General features: G+C 41.2%; 1 long non-coding RNA gene across 1 annotated transcript; it reads right to left on the minus strand.

Annotated features, from left to right (window-relative positions):
* Positions 1-864: 864 nt before the first annotated feature.
* LOC115030603 (uncharacterized) lies at positions 865-9,279 on the minus strand. Its single transcript, XR_003836190.1, has 3 exons — positions 9,221-9,279; positions 7,458-7,554; positions 865-921 (listed from the first exon to the last, which is right to left on the minus strand). It is a non-coding gene; the product is annotated as an uncharacterized LOC115030603 (long non-coding RNA).
* Between the last annotated feature and the right edge of the window lie 7,013 nt (positions 9,280-16,292).

Consider the following 16,292-nt stretch of genomic DNA (forward strand, 5'->3'; position numbering starts at 1 on the left):
CTTTGCTAAATCTCGCAAGCTTTAGTCATAGAAGAAATCCTGTTTAGATGCGATTCCCCAGCCTAATTTCGTAGACCAGGACATTTGGGCAGTCCTGGCATGCTAGGGATAAGCCTTTGAGGATTTTTATCTGAGTCAAACCCAACTCCAGCCCTAATTAAAATACCACAACATTGTCAGCTCCTTCAGGATGGTGGATGTTGGGATAGTTGAGCTAAATCCGTGTCTGGAAACAGCCTCTTGTCTGTGTTCCTGCTGTTTGCTTGTGTTTCCGTTTCAGGTTTTCTCTTTGCAAAGTATACATGTGTTGCTTTGCAGACATCTCTGGAATTGCATAAAGAAAGCAAAATCACTGCTGCCAAAGTGCACAGATGTGGCGATGGAGGCCTCTGAGGCTTTCTGCTTTGTGTATTTTGCCCTCTGATGGCTAAGGATGGTGGGAAAAAAAAGACCTGTCACATAGTGCTTTATATTATCTTATATGTTTTAGAGAAAAGAATAATATGTGCACGTGCATACATGCATGCATGCACACACACTTAGGTGAATGTGTATGTTTTAATTGGCAAATGCATCGAATGTTGGCATTTAAGTTCAAAGTCTCCTATGTAAAAAGTGCAGTTGCCAAGACTCCTGTGAAATCTGTGTGTGTTTGTGCCACTGAGCATATACATAAACGGATGCTTGGAACTTCCAATCTGCAGAAACATCCCCTATATTCTTTGAAATCCCATCAAAGGAAATCAGCGAGTACACAGGCTTTCTGTCCCTCCTGCAACAACCACTCTCTATGCATGGATACCCAGCCTTTGATCCTGCTGCCTTCCGTCCTTCTGAGAAGACCAGGCTGCACCCAGCATACCTGTTGTTGGTGTGCCTGCTCTCCCCTCATTACGATTTCCCTCAGAGTTCTGGAGCCTCCTGTGAAGTCAAATCAAAAGTGACAACGTGAAAACCAAGGGGCTTCCAAGTACAAATTGTATGTGATCTTCTTGCCATAACGGAATAGTGTCATTGTCCTATAAAATTAGAACATCTCTGCTCTTCCACTCCAGAGAATTAGCAATATGGATTCTAGTCAGTGGCTAATGGGAATTCAGAAGGGTTTGGAAACGTTTCCCAGAAGTATGGGAAGCACAGAGCATCTTGATCTCCATATAAATACTTGCATTAAATCATAAACTTCTCATTTATTAAATTGAGCAATTATTTACTGGGCATCTCTCCTAAATGCTGGGCACGAGGCATTAAGGAGAAGTAAAATTTCTTTTTCTTATGGAGCTCACATTCTGCCTGGGAAGACATTTAAGAGACAAATGGCCAGGCAGAATACAGATGAGGTCAAAGAGATAAGCTTTGCAGAAAGAATAAGGTGAACACAGCTGGTCAGGGAGTGGGGAGCTTGGATGATCGGTGGAATCCAAATATTGTGATCATGGAAGCCTTTATTACGTGGAAGACATTTTAGAAGAAATACTGAAAACTCTGTGCAGCCTTGATTTCATGGGAGGGGCATGCTAGACAAAAGGGGAGAGGAAAATGGAGGGCTCAAGAAAGATGCTTGCTTTATACCCTGATGCCTAAGGAGGCCATAAAGGCCCAACTGGAGAGGAAACAGAGAGGTTGCTAGACGTGATAAGGGAAGAAGTAGGAAGTTCTAGTAGGGCCTGTAGGCCAATGAGGGGGATAGAGTCATTGGCCTGTTATATTTTTATTTTTATTTTGAATGAGATGATGCGTCTTTGTGAGGCTTCTTAAGGTTACTACACTGTGGTTTAAAATTGAAGTGTGTCCTACAGGCTCTTGTTAAAACGTCCCATGCTCAGTTTATGGTGCTATTTAGAGTGTGTGGAATACTTAGAAGGTAAACCCTGGCTTTTAGAAGTAGATCACAAGATGTGGGCTCTAGAGGTTATGGCCACCTTTACTGCCGGCGGCTCTTTTGGCTTATGGTTTACATCCACTAAAGTAGATACTCTGCCGTGTGCTCCCTCTCCTGGGAAAGTCCTCCAAACTGAACCACAACAGCCCTCCCCTTCCTTTTCCTGTTTCTATAAGATACTCTGAGCGCGGAGGTGATGGGGAAACTGATACCATAATAAATTTCCACAGAGATTTGAAACAAAAGTTATTTCTGGTGTGTAGAGTAAAAAATTGAATGCACACTTAAAAATAAAGAAGCCCAGGTACAATACCTACAGTCCCACCTACTTAGCAGGTGGAGGCAGGAAAATCCTTGAACTCAGGAATACAGAGCCAATGTGGGCAACACAGAAAATAGTAAGATCCTAACGCAAAAAGGACAAGAGAATAAAGCAACAGCAACAACAACAAAAAGAGTGAATGAAGAATGAATAAATAATGAATGAATGAATGAATGAATGAATGAATGAATGAATGAATGAAGAGTAAATCAATCAGTCAATTAAAAGATAAAGTACAACTCAGTGTGGAAGTGTTATGTGTTCTGGGTGGGCTTCCTTTTGTCTTCTTGAATCAGAGCCATGATGCACTCTGTATCTTTCTGTCACTCACATTTGCAGGTAAAGAATTGTTTGCAATGAAATATCAGTTTAAAGATGAACAGATGCTGGAGCTGGACAAAGTAACCATTACTTGCCAAGTTTTTAAACATTATAAATGTTTGGGATAGTATTTTTAAGCAATGGGTGTTTGTTTGCTTTTTGCTGAGGTAAAGCATCGAACTGTTTCAGTTCTCCTCGGAGTTGCTGTTTCCACGGGTGACGTTAACACACTGACTTCTGGAGTGCTGGCACGTGCTCCTTGCACACACTTGTCTTTTGAGTTTGGAGTTCATAAGTCACTAGGATCTCTTTAGAAGTGACTTACAGGAACTAAAATCTTTCAACAGGTTTCTTTTTCTTTTTTTTTTTCACTAACGCCCTACAGTAGTATCCAAATGCAAACGACTCATTGATGAAGGTGGACTCATTGATGAAGGTGGACCCCTATTGTGAAACAATGGTATTGTCTTAAGAACTTCCAGTGTTTTGCAAATGCAAACAGAATACTATATCTTACTTTCATCCCTTTGCAGTAAAACATAGGAGTGTCCTGGTGGAAGAGATAAGGATTCAATTCAAAATCCCAGTGTCTAGTCATTTTCACTAATGACTCCATTCTTGCAGCACAATCCATTTTTCTGTTTCTCCATACACCGTTCGGAATTCACACTACCTCCCAGCCAGCTCCTGTTAGATTCTCTTACATCTTTCAAATCCTCCTTAATGTGAACCTCTTTGTGCACTGAACCTGAACACCTTCCAGAGGCGTATTGATCTAAGTGTGTCAGCGTGTTGTTTGTGCTGCTGGCCTGTCTGTTGCAGTTAGTCTAATGGGTCTATTGCATTCCTCATTTCTGTGTAGGGTAGTGTGCCTGTGTTTTGTACTGAACACACTAGAGATATGGACACAAAGGAGTGATCTGAGAAACAGTTCAGCATGAGCAATTGCTAAGGGATTCTTTGCTATATTTTCCAGAAATAAGAACATCCAGGAGTCAGAGGCATAGTGAGGAGCAACCTGAGGTCTAAGGATAGAATGTCCACCCAGGCTTTGTCTGGTGAAGGAAATAGAAGGAACTGTTGGTTTTTCTTCAAGTAGGACTTGTTGGTTGCTAAGAACTATCTGTTGAAAAGCAGACAAGAATATCCACGAGTGGAAGAATATGGGTTTTCCCCCCAAATTAATGAACTTTATGAAATAAAATAGCAGAGTCAGGGCTCTGGCAGACTAAAGCTCAGACCACAGAGTTGATTGGAAGGAACTCCATGCAAAGCTTGATCTATACTAAATAGAAAGGAACACGCTTTTAAAAATCCAATGTACTTATTCATTACCTAGAGCCTTCCTGATTCTGTGGCCTGAACATAGATAGGCACAATGTGCCATTTATATGTTTGATGCCCACAGATTTGAGAAGTGTCACGTGCCCTGAAACTATAGTTTCCGATGGTTGTGAGCTGCCACATGGCTGCTGGGATCCAAACCTGGTCCTCTACAAGAATAGTAAATGCTGTTAACTATTGGCCCATCTGTCCAGACCCTAAACCATTCTTTCTGCCTCCATATGACAGGATGGTGGCAAGGAGACCGTTATCAGAAGGTGATTTGAAAGAATCCTAATGGGTCCAGTCAATATGTTCATCAGTATGTTTTTCAACCTTTCATGGTTCAGGTGCCCTTTCTGGAGGTGTTTCTTGTCTTGTGTTTGTGAGAAAATGACAGTTATTAATTGGTTTTAAGTTGAGCCAGTCCTTATTATAATTCAAACACATTTCCCACTTCTGGGTCCCATATCTCTATAATCATTTATCTTATAGTGAATTTTACTGTAAGCGTAATATTTACAAGAAGCAATTTGTCATCTCAGGGTTAAGTGTAGAAACTTCAATAATTTCTGGATAAATATGTCAAAATAACTAAGATTTGGGCAATAAAAGAGAATGGGGAGCCTCTAATGTGGCATTTTGGATTAGAATTGGGAGGTGTGCTAGCTGGTTTGACTTTATTATCATTGCTGTTTTTATAAATATGATTTTCCAATTATTAACCATCATTAGTATTAATGGCATTTATTCTGGTAATCCATCTCACTAAGGATTTCAAAGTGCTGTAGTTTTTCAATGCTAAATGAGTTCCAGGGCTCCAGCAGTGATGCCCGCCCTGATTTGCTACACCCAAAGTCTCCAAACACAATTAATTTTAATTCATATATGAATGGGCCATAGAGCACTTTGAGTAAAGAATGGGACCAGACACTTTGCAAGCAACCGAAGTATTCCAGTTCACAAGGACCGAAATCCAAGAGCTAATTGGTCCTTGCTCCTAATTTTTCTTGCTGGAGACAGCATTCCTTGTCATTTAAACTCACTTACATACGTGCTGTGAGGCATGCAGGGACAAAGGAGGGAGAAGATGCAAATGAGCAGGCATGGCCTCTTCAGTTCCAGTCTCCTCTCTTTGTCCCATCCCTTCCTCTTCCCCAGCATCCCTTTGCACCTGCTGAAGATGCTCAGAGCATGTGAGACCTGTGTGCATTTCTGGTGTGTTTCCTGCTGTGTTCTCTCTCTCTCTCTCTCTCTCTCTCTCTCTCTCTCTCTCTCTCTCTCTCTCTCTCTCTCTCTCTCTCTCTCTCTCTCTCTCTCTTTCTTTTTCTCTTTCTCCCTCCTCAAGGTAGGACCTATCGCAAGAAGAACTCTCAGCAGCACCCTGTCTGCAGAGCTCTTCTTATTCACTCCAACAACACTTCTCTGCCCTTTCCCATTGTGTAGATTCCTAATGCTAGAATCAATTTCTTCACGAGATACATACATAGGAGTAAGACAAAACAACAAATGCCATATATTTTCATATATATGCAGCCTACACTTGTCTAACTAAACACTCCTCACTTTCATCGAATGGATGAAGGAAGGAAGGAACAAATGAACAAGAAAATTAACAAGTCAATAAATCCTCATCTCTCTTGTGTAGATCAGGGCCCAACATCTCTACATCCTCGTTGGTGGCAGGCTGAAGGTGCTCATACATCTTGGTAAGTAGCTTAGAAAAGTGCACATGTACTTGAACATGTGCAGACAGGTGTCTGCCGCTCCATCTGTTACCTATCCAAAGTTCTCCTTGGCCTGTTCATATATATGAAAATTAACTGTGCTTAGAAGCTTTGGATGTATCAAGCCAGTGTGGAGACCATGGCTGGAACCCTGGAACCCACTTGCCATTCACACAAATGCCCAAATTTCTTCTCTAGAACAAAGAAACTGTCTTCTTTCTACATCCTATGGCTACCTTACTAACTGTTCACAGAGGCAGGCATTTCAACACAATGGAAATAGATTTCTAGTAATTATAACAATAGTCTACTGGTTAAACGTTTCCTGGGTAACTTGCCTTTATTCTCTATACCAACCACACAGTAAAGAGAATTTTATGAACAGTAAGTAAATTGTCATTGTCTTTCTCTTCTTCTTTCCCTCTCTCTCCCTTCACTGCCCACCACCCCCCCACACACACACACACAGGCACAATCAGCATGGAGGACGCACAGACAAGCAACAAGCAAATCCTGGAGATTTGTTATCCAGCTGATAGAGCCTATTTGGCAAGTTCAAGGCCAATGGACTATCCAGTCTCAAATAACAAGGGGGATGTTGCCTGAGGTTGTCGTCCAACTTGCACATCCACTCTCACACCTGTGCAAGTGCACCATCACACATGGGTGTACCCACATATCCATGTGCACACACACCATGCATACACATAAAAATATATACATCATAAGAAATGTAGCAATGACACCATGCACACAGCAACTTCATTGTCCCACAGTACGGCACACACCAAACAAGTTTCCTCTTTGCCTGACTTGAAGTCTGGCTTCTTGGAATGCTGATCTTCACCTAGTTGCTGGAGAAACTATCTCAGATAGAACGAGTGAAACTACTGTGAACTCACGTATCACTCAAGTGTAAGTGTGTTAATGTGCAAACTCTGCCAGTAGTGTGTGCAGTTAAAGAAAAAAAAAGAATGGACAGCCAGTAAAACACAGAAACGAGCCCCTAATGGTGGCATTTCAGGGAATAGGAGGGGACAGATGGGGAGATATTTCTGGGCCAGGGAGCTTCTGGTGCCCTTCACGTTGTACCACACCAGCCATTTCCTATTCCTGTGCAGAAGGTTGGCTCTGCTGCCACAACGCACTCTCCAGCTCTCCTGAGAAGCGTGCTTCTATTTCTGTCTGTTATAAAAAGGTAGAGATGCCATTCCTTCTGGTTGTCAGGGACCAGGAATGAGTCTCCCTCAAAGAACAGAAAAAAGCCAAGGACAAACAAAGAGACTCTCTGCTTTCTGCACCTAATGGGCACCATACTAACACTTCACAGAGACAAGCATGTTGACTCAATGGAAAGAGATTTTTAATAATTATTAAAACAGATTCTGATTCTGCTGGTTGGGTAGATGTTTGCCAGGTACCTCATCTTTGTTACCTTTGCCAGTGATATAAGAGAGGACATTGTGTTACCCCTATTTTTACAAATATTAAGCAACGTGCCTATGTTCACAATACTGGTAATTTTCCAAGTCAGTAGTGGTGACCAAAAGGTTACAACTCAAATTCAAAACACCTTCAGGAGGATGTTCCTAATACAAGGAGGAGGCATCTAACATCATGGTTTCATGAAAACACACAATCAGACCCAACTACTACTGGCCTTTCTATCCTGTGCATGGCATGTCACCTATATTATCCTTACTTTATTTCATAAAAATATGAAAGAAATAATTTCTGACTCTAGATATTACAGGAATAACTAGTGTTGTTGGCCAGTAATTTCAATATATTTTCTACCAAAAGAATTTTGTGAAATATCTAAACTAGATAAACAGAACTTTCAGATTACCTGGAGAAGTGTCTTAAAGGGCTTATGACTTACATAGTCCTTGACTCAAAGAGCTTGCAGCCTGAAGAAGGTATTAAGACCCCAATAATGTTATAGTCAGAGTTATCTACAAGTTGTAGTCAAATGATATCTAGAAAGAAAGAAGAAAAAGGAACTCAGTGGAAGGAGCCATTCCTTCACATAACAATCAGACTACAGAATGTCAGAAAATAACTGTTGTCTTCACCCAGTACTTATGAGCAATGGTCTCCTAAACAATGTTACTTCCACTGAGTCTGCCCACTTCCAAGATCCCTAATCTTCTACAGTCTCATGGAAATTCGTTATCATTTCCTTGACAGTTTCTCTTAAAGTATCACATGTGTCCATCTAGTCAGTCACAGAGTATATTTCCTGACAGGAGACAACAGAGCAGCAGCAACAGCAGCAGTGGCAGCAACAGGGCAGATGCTGGGAGATCTCTCTTGCCCTGTGTAAATGCTTGTGTGTTTATGCTGAGAGATTAGCACTGAAAGATACCTAACCTGTGTCACTTGGCTCATATCAAGTCAACACCAGCTTCCTCATAACTGTGACCAGTTTAGTTCAACAGCTGGTTTGACTGATTTTTCATAGAGAAGCCTAATCGTGTGACTGGTTGGGCATTCTGCAGCTGCTTCTTGCCAGAAACAAGGCAGACTTCATACTAACTCACTCAAAGACATCCCCCCGCTTCGCTCCAGATCTTCTGTGGAATTGCCAAGTGGTTGTTGCTAGTAAAAGTTAAAGTCATACCCTCTCCTGCCTTTCTCAGCTTTCAAAGGAGAACATGAATCTATAGCCAAGCAGACAATATCTCTGAAGATGCTAAATGGGGAAGTGAATCACACCTATATATTTAAAGAGACATCTGTAGCATAGGAAAAAATTAATATGAAAACAGTTATTTAAAGAGATTTAAAGAAACAACCTCTTTTCAGCAGCAGATTTGAGTTCTTTCAGACAATCAATTATTCATAAATATTATATTATCATTTTCTATTTGCATTGGAATACATGCAAGTAATGTTAAAAGTTGCCAGGGATCAGTTCCCATTCAAATCAATATTTCTTTCAGCAAATTATGTTCTTCCCTTGTCAGCTACTCCATTCAAATTAAAGCACCAATCTTATTCAAAACTGGTACTTTGTCTAAATTTGTTTACCTGGATACTAGTAAAATATTTCTGTTATACTCTCTAAAATCCTACTGACAATATAAGAAGATTCATAAAATGTCCACAAAAATCAGAGCAGGTGTCATTCGGACTAAGCTGGCTCTATTTCTCACTATGATTAACCAGCTCGTAATGACAACATTTCTTATCTTACAACTGTGGCATGAAGAGGGAGCTGTAGCTCTTCTGAGACACAATTCTGCACGCCCCAGCTTATCCACGCTCTGAGATCTCGTGTCTGTTTCTCTCTCTCTCTCTCTCTCTCTCTCTCTCTCTCTCTCTCTCTCTCTCTCTCTCTCTCTCTCTCTCTCTCTCTCTCTCTCTCTCTCGTCATTTTAACCATTGTACCAGCTCCATTTAAATGTATCTGCGGAGGATCTGGTCAAGTGGAGATAATCCATGCAAATCAGAAACTGGTTGTCAGTGTGTGGTTCCCGGAGAGGACTCAGCCTGAGGAGGTCACTCGTTCACAGCCGCTCCTCCCATCCTATCTCTCCCCTTATTGCAGAACTGCTGTATGTATACAGTAGCAGAAAGGACTCAATTGACTTCAACTGCTGCCTGGTTTTGCTTACAACTTTTTCTTATAAAGGAACTTACCTCCATCTGTCTCTTGAAGGTAGGAAGCCTGATTCTTCTAAAGACGCGTGTAATGCCTCTTCTGTCTGCTCATTGTCAAATGTCACTGGAATGCGTTACATTGTTGCTGGCACAGGGCGCAAATGCTGTGATTCCAGGTGTCTCCCGCTTTTGTTACTTAACGGTGTAGGTGCAATTGTTTAAGTGCGAGGGTATTTGGATGTTTATTTTTCACGTAGCCAGCTTCAGTTTTACCAAGCAAAGAAGATTAGAGTGTCTACTCTCTAACCTAGAAATACAATTGGCTATCAAGTTTTCCCTCTTAAAAAATAATAACCTCTTTAGATGGTTTAACTTCTGCCAATTACAGCCAAGTGTAAAATTCAACAGTGAGAAGGTGGCTGTGTATTGTTTGCCTGAACCTGGAACCTTCTTGCAGCATTTTCTCTGGAAAAGAAAAAAAAAATTAACTGTTGAAATGTTTTTGACATCAGCGAGAAAACGGTAGCTCTTACTTCATTCTGCGGCATGGCAGCATGCTAGAGGCTCTATTGCTAACTGGCCTGTCAAATAGATTTATTCTGCACAATTCACAAATTACTAGGCTACGGAGAAGTGTTGCAGTTAGTTGGATTCCGTTACTGTTGTTAGACGTGCTGGTAGGTATTGTTTTGAAATTTAAATCGTATTTTAGAAAACTTTACTGTAAAGGGGCTCTTTAAACCCTGCCATGCATATAGCACAGTGGAGATCGTTATTTAAGAATGATTTCAATAGTCAAATGGTGATATTCGGGTTAAAAATGTGTGGACGTGGTTAATAGATTGTACAATATATGTCTTATTTCCGAAAGCAATCCCTTAGCTTGTAATACTTCAACTGTGTTTCCTTGAAGCGACTTGTAATAATATTTTAATCATTCCATAGTCATTTTAACTTTAAATCACATCAAAATGTCATGAAATTACAAATTCAAAAAAAATCTTTTGAATTAGTACAAATATAATTGGAACATTCCAGTTGCAACGGAGATAAATGTCATCTGCCTTTGAACATACTCTTTGTTAATATGATTTTGCATTTTGACATATGGCTTTGACAAGGATATTTAATCCCTTGTATGAGATAGAATTGAACATAAACAGTAAACAAAGTTGACAGTCCTGAAAAGAAGGAAAAAAATGTTTTCTGGTATACCCAATCATTCTGATGTCATAAATCTCAGACTCTATCTTCTAGGTAGATACTTGTAGTTAGTAGAGTTTGGGGGGGGATTTATTATCCACATAAAATATCTCAGTGTCAGAACTGTGTGTTTCCTTTTTCCTTTTGGTACTGAATGTTGTGCTGAGAAGATTGCACTCTGATTTTTGAGTACAGTAGTGTAGGGCATGGAGCTGTCACTGCTAGCATAAAGAAGCCCATCGGCACAAGTGTTGCTACTGTACAGAGGGCTAGCTCTCTGCCTCCAGCATTTGTTAGGGTGCTATATGTAGAATTTACCAGATAAATATCTTTTGCCTCTTAGCATTTTATTTGTCCTCTGGTCTGAAAGCCATTCTGCAAGGATGGGGGCTGGCGTTTACAGCAGTGGGTAATAAAAACCCTTCACGGTGAGAAAAGAGGAATTTGACTTATGAGTTACCTAGCAATTAGAGTTTCTTTTCAAACTCTTTTACTGAGCTGCACAGTAAACTGAGGCTTGCCAGGAAAGGCTGATTGACAGTATCTGTGGGAGCCATGTGGCTGCTCTTGAATATCTCCTGTGCAGTCATTGTCATTGTAGTTTTTCATATGAGCCTCAGTACTACAGGGGGGAAAAGATTATGGTCAAGGGAGACTCTTCTACAGCCAAAGGGATTTGGATGGGAGTCCCACTCATGGCCCCAAACCCTACAGGGAGACTCAAACAGATAGAGAGTGTACAGGGTAGCCTGGCTGGGCGAACTTCAGACTACTGTGAACTAAATACTGTGCCCTTTCAGAACAAAGGAAACCACAGAGACTCTGTCAGCAGGCAAGCTAAGGAGAGACAGAGAAAGTAGGCAAGGCACTCTTCTGGGGACCTGAGAAAATGTCGCCAACTAGACATTCTCTTTGCATTCACATTACATGGATTTGATAGGTTTGTAGGCACTCCCCCTGGAATCCCAAGCCATCATTTCACAGGGCTATTTCAAAAGCAGGAATTTTTATAGATGCTTGCGTTTGTTTGCTAACCTCAAGAAAGTCTCCAAAGACCTACCTCCTATGCCTTTAGTCAGGTCTTACTGTGCATCCTAAATAAAATGGTCACAGCCTTCAACTCCCCCTGGGTTCCTCTGCTTCATCTGTACACTTCCCATTCCTCCACTAACTCATTCAAGCAACTGCTCAGGATAAGTTACATCCACTCCGTTTCAGTGTGCCTTGCAGCAAAATGTTGAGCACCGAGAACCCTCACGGCTGTATTTAATAGTGGTTTGTTATTCCCACCTGAATCCCTTCTGCTGGTTTTACCGAATGCAGTTTAAAAGATAAATTTCCACCTTAAAAGGATACTATAGGGGGTGTTAATAAGTTGTCCAGAACTTTGGGAGTGTTCAGTGGGAGCCATGGCAATGTGCAACCCTGCCTGAGGAGAAACGATCTGCACCATCGGAGAGCATTCGATGCTGCTACATCTGCACACACCCAGAGCTTCTCGGGAAGACTTTCTGCCACACTAAACAGTGCCCAGACCCTGGAACTGTTACTGGAGTGTGGACTGGCTATGGTGTCCAGGGGACACTTATCAGATCCTTATTGCTTTCTTTGCAATAATTTTAATCTTCATAGCAATGCTGTGAGGTCAAGGGGACCATTGTATACACTTTGTAGATAAAAGCATGAAGGTTCTGAGAAGTTAATTGACTTTGTCAAGGCCATGGCGTTGTGCAGACATGGGATTTGAACCTGCTTATCCTTTGAAATCAGATATAACGATGACTTCCTAGCTTATCTGTCAGGGTACTTTTTCCCTCTCCCTAGAGCAAACATATCCTATACAACTTACCCATCTGTTGTCTGCCAGAATTAGGTGTCTTGTTCTGGTTTTTCAACTTCTTCATCGCTTTTCCTTTAGATCTGTATTATCATTATAGCAGGAATAGTTACTCTAGTAGAGTAGAAGACTGAATCACATCTGTAATTGACTGGCATGTCTGCTCCGTCTTACAACAACCCCCTCCTTTCTTCTGTCTGACCAAGATTGACAGATTTTTATATGTTTGGAATATCAGTGGTGTACAGAGCTTGGTATTGATGGAAATTAACTCGGGGCTTCACCTAACTACCATTCCTAGTAACTCCAGAGAAGTTCTGATAACAATTAACATGTTGAGCCAAACAACAGTTCACAAAAGAAAAGTCTATTCTACCGTCGTGTGGAACCATCCTTCAAATGCAGTCCGCAGTAGACCTTTCTTCTGCCATTCTATTCACTAGGAACATCTGTATGAAAATTTCCCCAGACAAAATATTACCAACCCATTTACAAAGCAGGAGAAGATGACAGATAGCATGAGAGTGAATATTTAAATATGCTGTGTGCCTCTCAGCACAGTTAACTGTTCTTATGTCATAGGTGTTGCCCACTTTGTGAGGCAAAGAAAAGACCCCCTCCTCACAGAGAAGTGAGAGCAGCCTTCCTTCTGCCTGCCTGTTTGTGGTAGCCTGAAACTTCCTCTATTGTCTTTCATCCCAGTGTGAAAAAATGAACTATTACACAGGTCACCCATGGGAATCTGATTCAAACACTGATCATTGACCTGTGGTTATACAATATAAACAAGTGCTGGCACAGGATCCACACAAAATCTAGTAAAAAAAAAAAAAAAGATGTAGAGACCATTAGACAGTAGTGATTGTATAAGATACATATTTATTGGGGAACAAAAGAAAAAAATTTGCCACCATTGTGTGAGACTAGTATTTTTTTAAATCATACTTAAAATATCAGACAGATGGGCTGCTCTTCTAAGTCCAAATTCTCTACCTGCTGGCAGGCGGAAAGCCCAAGAATTTGTCTTTACAGCTAGTTTAATAGACCCAGTTTCATATGGATTAGCCAAGTTAGATGTCAGCCATTGGAGTGGGAAAATCTGGGAATTAATTTAAATTTGAGCTTATCCTACCATCTTCTCTGCTGAGTGAGTTCTGTAGCCTATAAGGCACTCCACTCAGATTTGATTTCTCAAGTCAAATAACTGGAGTGGTATTTCCACCATGAAAGGCAAAGAGAAAGAGGCCAGAGGAAGATACATTTAGTTCAAGGTGTCACAGCTGACCCCAAGCCACTAAAAGGAGGTATCCCTCACTGCTCAATTCATAAGCCCAGTCACTGAATTCTTTGCCTAAAAATAGTGTCAGCTCCTTGAAATTGAAAATAAAACGAAAAGACATTCCTCTCCAGGGAAGTTTGAAAAAAAAATATTCAGACAACTTAATTCTCAAATGTATTAGCAGTCAGTTCAGAGTGACAGTTGTCATTACATGGGAGCTCAAAATTAAACTTCACTAGCTCATAAGATCAACTGTTTTTGCAAAGAAGAGCCCAAAATTTGCAATCACATTCAGCCAGCGCCGCATCTTCCTTGTTGTTGCTGTGGTTGGTGGTAGTGTTTGATTGTGTGGCTCCTATCAATCTTCTCCCAGAAAAGTTAAAGAGCCCTCCCTTCCACAGCTGCCTTCATGTTCACAGTGACTGAAGTTCCTCCCGTATATCTCAGCCTTTGATTTTGTAGGGTTTGTAAAAATAATGATAATAATAATTCCTCAATGGCTGCAGCTTAAATTAATTCCGGATGAAAATCAGATTGTATTTTTCACAGATCTGGACCCTGTGCTAAGCCAAGTGTCTGTGTTTAATTAATGTGTAGACAATTCATGGGCTTACTTTTTAATGTGGCGAGACCAATTTATATACTCCAATTTTGTTTCAGGGGCAATAAGAGATCCAGTTCTCTTTACAAAATATTTCAATTTTGTAAATTATATTTGTCAAAAAATATTTCTATGCTCCACCACTGGAGCTGTGCTCTCCCAAAAATATAATAGTGCATGTGTACTCAACTTTAAAATAAAAAAAGCATGAGGGAAGAACTAAGCCCACTGAATACAAAGGTTAGATGTTAGAGTTTCTCATTGTGACATGAAACAGAGACACAACTGCTGTAAGAATTGAGTGGAAAGAATGAGAAAATGAAAAGGCAACAAAAATCACAGAAACATGGATACTAGTGCAAGGTTGAGGAGAGCGGTGTTCTCTGAAATGGGGAAAAGGTTAGCTGATATTAAAGGATCCGGACCTAGGTGTTTCTTATTAACCACCATTTCCAGCTTGTTAACTTGTACTATCAAATCTTCATAACTTTCAGTGACAGGCCAATAGTAATTAATCTTAAACACAGCATACTCTGTCCCGGAGCTTTGGTCCTGAGAGGAGACAAGGCCAGGGAAAGCACTAGGGTAGGAGGAGACTCTGGATGGAATTAGCAATCCTGTAACAAAGCCCACAGAGAGCATTTGTGACCATGAGCCAAGTTCTAAAAAGGAATTCGCGGACATCAAGGAAGACAGTGGAAGCCATGGGCTCGGGAGCACAGTAATGCAAAGCTTTTGCAGCGTGCATGCTCCTGGGAAAGGCTGGGTACCTGCAATAAGATACGGCCTCAAGGTGATACCTAGAAAGGAACGACTCACAGCAGAGAGTGGGACAGACAGCAGCGGTACCCAGATAGTAGAAGGGCTTCCTAACTCCTCCTGGGGACCAAGACCAAGAGGAATCAAAAATCTCCTGGTGTTTCCAAGATTCCTGGTGGGTAAAGACACTGAGCGAAGGGGACTCTCAGTATGGCTGGATAGCAAAGCTCAGACTATGGTGTTTGGTTTGAGCTCCAAAGGGATTCATTTTTCCTCCATCAGTCATAGGGATGAAAAACACTATCATGAAATCCTTTTGATTAGCTTATGAGAGGAAAAAAAAAAAACATTAACCTGGCTACTGGGATTTTAGTGGATTCAGGCAGGGATGGAGCAAGGGCTGCAGGTGACTCTGTGTGCATCTTTCTAATTAACGAGAGGGGTGTGTGGCCATAGTTTAAAGTTTCAAATCCTTGATTAAGAAAAGAGAGGGGGGGATAGGCATTTTAAATCACAGGAATGGATTTTTCAAGGGAAGCACAAAGCAGCTGGCTGGCTACAGACAGGGACCTGCTAGAATCCCGTCAGGGGTGCCATTTCATTGGACATGCTAAAATTCCGACTGGGTGCCATCTCATCTCGCCAGACCTCAGCTTCCTCATCTAGACGATAAGTTTTCACGATATCCACCTCTCTGCTTTATGGCAGGGAATGAAAGCAGCTGCTGTCGGCCTAATCCTGTGCTGAGATTACTCCCCACGCAATTTTTTTTTCTGTAAAAAAAAATATACTCATGCTTTGCTCTATGCCATTCATAGACATAACAATTTCGATGTTTCATTTTGTAGCTTAGAAAATAACTTTATGGAACAAGGAAGGGCTGATTCTAATCTGTTACTAATAAAGAGCCTCAAGTCCTTTGGATTTAAAACTCTCTGGTCCTCAGCTCAGTGTGACACACCGAAGCCAAGAGCAAAGGGTACTTCCGGTGCTAGATGTCATAGTTATAGTTTCGATTAAAATTAACAGTTTCTCTGGAATCAATTTAACATCATTGGGCCTAATGACTCTGGACCAGTCTGAGTTCATGTCTATGGCTCTTTCAATTCAGTTATTTTTATTTTATATATTTGAGTTCATGTGTGCACACATGTACCTGGTGCCCTTAGAGGTCAGAAGAGAGCAGTGGAACCCTGAACCTGGAGTTACAGAGGGCTTATGTGCTGCCATATGGGTGCCAAGAATCATCTCTATGTTCTCTGGAAGAGCAGCCAATGCTCCTGCCAGCTGAATCACATCTCTGGACTTTGTGGCTCTGAAATTAGTATGTACCTCCCTGTTCCGAGTCAGGCCAGAGAAGAGCACTGGCCCCTGTTCACAGCCATGCCAGAGAAAGAGCAGTGGTTGCTTGTTGCCAGCCATGCCAGGGGAG

The sequence above is a fragment of the Mus caroli genome, unplaced genomic scaffold (genome assembly GCF_978045245.1).
Source record: "Mus caroli unplaced genomic scaffold, Mus_caroli_1 scaffold_3, whole genome shotgun sequence".
Taxonomy (NCBI): Eukaryota; Metazoa; Chordata; class Mammalia; order Rodentia; family Muridae; genus Mus; species Mus caroli.